This window comes from Alosa sapidissima, chromosome 23 (assembly GCF_018492685.1).
Source record: "Alosa sapidissima isolate fAloSap1 chromosome 23, fAloSap1.pri, whole genome shotgun sequence".
In the NCBI taxonomy this organism is placed as follows: Eukaryota; Metazoa; Chordata; class Actinopteri; order Clupeiformes; family Clupeidae; genus Alosa; species Alosa sapidissima.
The window spans coordinates 15,231,612-15,235,257 of NC_055979.1; positions in this window are offsets into that span (position 1 = coordinate 15,231,612).

A 3,646-nucleotide genomic window follows, 5' to 3' on the forward strand; every position below is an offset into this window, starting at 1 on the left:
GATGGACAGGACAGTGTGTGTGTGTGTGTGTGTGTGTGTGTGTGTGTGTGTGTGTGTGTGTGTGTGTGTGTGTGTGTGTGTGTGTGTGTGTGATGGAAGGGGCAGTAATGAAGAAGCATGTACTAATGAAGAAGCAGAGCATGGTGGTCAGATCTGATAGGGATGTAAACGGACACAGGTGTGTGTGTGTGTGTGTGTGTGTGTGTGTGTGTGTGTGTGTGTGTATGTGTGTGTGTAAGAAGGTAGTGAGTGAGTGCGTACACCATGCTGCATTATTTAACCCAGATGAATGTGGCTCACTTTCAGGTGGTTCGATGGATCCCATATCTGCTACTAAACCAGAGTTTAGAGGGAGACAGAGAGAGAGAGAGAGAGAGAGATTATTTTGCTATGAATATGAGCAATATGTCTTACTTTTGCATATATGCATATACATTTGTATAATCAGTGTATATATTGTACATATACTGTATATTCTATATGTTTAATTCTTCCTGAATGTGTTTAGTATCTTCAATTTTGAAATGGTCATGGCAACATAAAAATGACTTGAAAGAGACAAAGACTGTAAGAGAGAGAGAGAGAGAGGGAGGGAGGGAGAGAGGGAGAGAGAAAAGTAAAATGAGAAAGTAAGAAAGAAAGAGAGAGACAGAGAGACATTATTGAGGCTCAGCTGTTTCTACTCTCCCTGAGTCTAGATGAAAGGAGACATTCTCAGCCTCTGAGAATCTAGCCACGTCACACAACTTAAAAACTACAAATCCCACTAACTCATCTCTGATCATTTCCCAGGCAAAGCATAAACAACACACTTCACATCACATTCTTTAAAAACTCATTTTTAGAGGCTCATAAATATGAGGCTTCTAGCCATGGGATGAAGAAAAGAGAGAATGAGAGAGGGAGAGAGAGAGAGAGAGAGAGAGAGAAGGGAGAGAATGAGAGAGGGAGAGAGAAGTGTGTGTGGATTGTGTGTGTGTGTGTGTGTGTGTGTGTGTGTGTGTGTGTGTGTGTGTGTGTTAGACAAGGGGAGTGTGCATTTTCAAAGTTTGCTGGCTGCAGTTAGCTTGTTTAGCTTGGGGTAATGCCCGGACCTCTATTTAAACACTAACGCAGATGGCGGCTGCAGATTTTTCCTGCCACTCGTTTTTCTTCTCCCCACTTTTTCACTCCCTCTTTTTTGCTCTCTCTCTCTCTCTCTCTCTGATTGTAGGAAAAAGTGAGTGTCTCATTCTCTTCGCATTACTCACACACACATCAGCACTGTGGAGCAGCCGATGGAGCAGTGTGTTTGTGGAGGCCAATGTCATCGTGGGAGCACACTGCACACACACGCACGCACACACGCACACACACACACACACACACACACACAAACACACACACACACACACACTCCGTGGGCCGAAATCACTTTGGTGTAGTGGCTTTGACTTCACGCTGATCTGTAACTAATCACCTTAGTTGTGCCAATGACAAGCATGTCAAAAGTACACAAGTATCAAGTGGCAGATGTGGGTATTATAATACTTGCCATTTGTACAGTTCTTACATGATTACATGGGGATTAACAGACAGTGGTGTAATGACATGCATTTTTTTGTTGTTTCATTGTTGAATCATTTAACTGATATGGACTGAAGTTAAAGACTGTGCACAGTCACCACCGCTAGCCACAGTCACCACTGACAAATGAAAAACTATGTGATTATACAGGTTTCATACAAAAATAACTGCTCATACATCATGTTAAAGAAGGGTCTTTTAGGGTTGTCACTCCTAATGTTTAAGATAATCCTAAAAAGGCTAAAGAAAACACTGCAAGGATGAACAGACTTTTTTCCAAAGATAAAACATTGTAGATAAGCCTCCTGCATTCTACTTATGTATGTATATGTATATATATATATATATATATATATATATATATATATATATATATATGCAAAGTATGTACAGTATATGCTGTATGTATGTATGTATGTATGTACTATATGTACAGTATTTACTTATTAATTTATTCATGCATGCTTCCTTTCTAATATTTCAAAATGTATACACATATATAATAATGGACGATGACAAAGCCTGTTTAATTAGTCATTGTTATAGTCTGGCTCCCTCTTCTGGACAGTAGTGGTAACTTCACTCTCTAGTTGCACCAGCCTCGCATCATCCTGACCACAGAAACATCAGTTAAAAGGGATCCATATGGACTGATGAGAAACATTTTTTGCTCATTTAGTAGGTTTTAAGAAAGAGAAAATTGCCACATAGGCAAGTGCTGTGTGCTGTGAGAATGTGTGAAAGTCACTAAAATAGTCATTTGTTATTATGCACACTATTATGAAGACTATAACACATGAAACATATATTTTTAACAGAAGAAAACAAAGTGTTTCATGAATCTTAACACACCCAACACTTACCATGCACTTCCCTTTCTTTCCTCTACCTTCGACTACACTTTGAGTAAACTAGTAGTAGTATTTATTGTTGTATTAATTGTTAACTAAGGTCTCTTTTTGGATAAAAGAGTCTGCTGAATGAATAAACGTAAATGTGAATCAGATTCTTCAAAGTAGCCTCCGTTTTCCTTCATGATGGCTTTGCACACTATGAGAATCATGACAACCAACTTCAGGTTAAGGTCACCTAGAATGCTTCTCGACTAGTGCTTCTCGATGTGTGGATGAAAAGCCAAGTGCTCAAGATATTTAGGAACTCCTTCTGGACTGTTGGAAGACCATTCTGGATAGTCCAGAGAATGCCAAGAGTGTGAAATGCTATCATCACAGCAAGAATGGGCTATTTTGAAGCCAAAAACATACAAATAAATAAAATATTTAGCTTTTTTTGTTGTTTACTATATCCCTATGTGTATTTCATAGATCTGAGTTTGAGTTTTCAGATTTGTGCACCAATATCAAAACATAATGAGTCATAAATGAGGAGATGTACAAACTTTTGACTGGTACTATAAACATTGATACCAAACATCTGTGTAAGTGTGTGTGTGTGTGTGAGTGTGTGTGTTTAGCTACAGGCTAAACGGACTAGACATTCCTTTCAATGGAAGAAAATGAGAACTGTTCCACACTGACGTGAGCTGTGCACAGCTACTAAAGTAAAAGAAAGAACACTCTTCCATTGATAACCATGTAGAGATGAAACACCCACTGGCAACATGAAAAACTTTATTTTTATTAACAATTAGTAAAAAACAGTAGTCGTGAAACCCCTAGTGTGTGTGTGTGTGTGTGTGTGTGTGTGTGTGTAAGCTAGAAATGTTGTCTCTATGTTGTCAATAACTAGATGTGAAACAATCGTGATGTGAAATGAACACAATAACTGGCAAACCTATATTAAAAGACAACCCGAATGTTTCAACACTGAAATAATTGGTCAGTCCGGGCCTATGCAGGAAGCAATGTGAAAAATGATACTGGAAAATGCCACTTGGCTTTTAAAGCTTTCTCTTGTTTTGTGTCAAAATTACCTTGATCAGGACATGGTCATATTACATGTGTTGACATTCCTTTTATTTTTTTCCTTTTTCCTGTATCAGTACTTCTTCTGTATAATTTTAATGCCATATTTTTTCTTAGATTAATTAATAATTAAGAAAGGTGTAAACATGAAACAC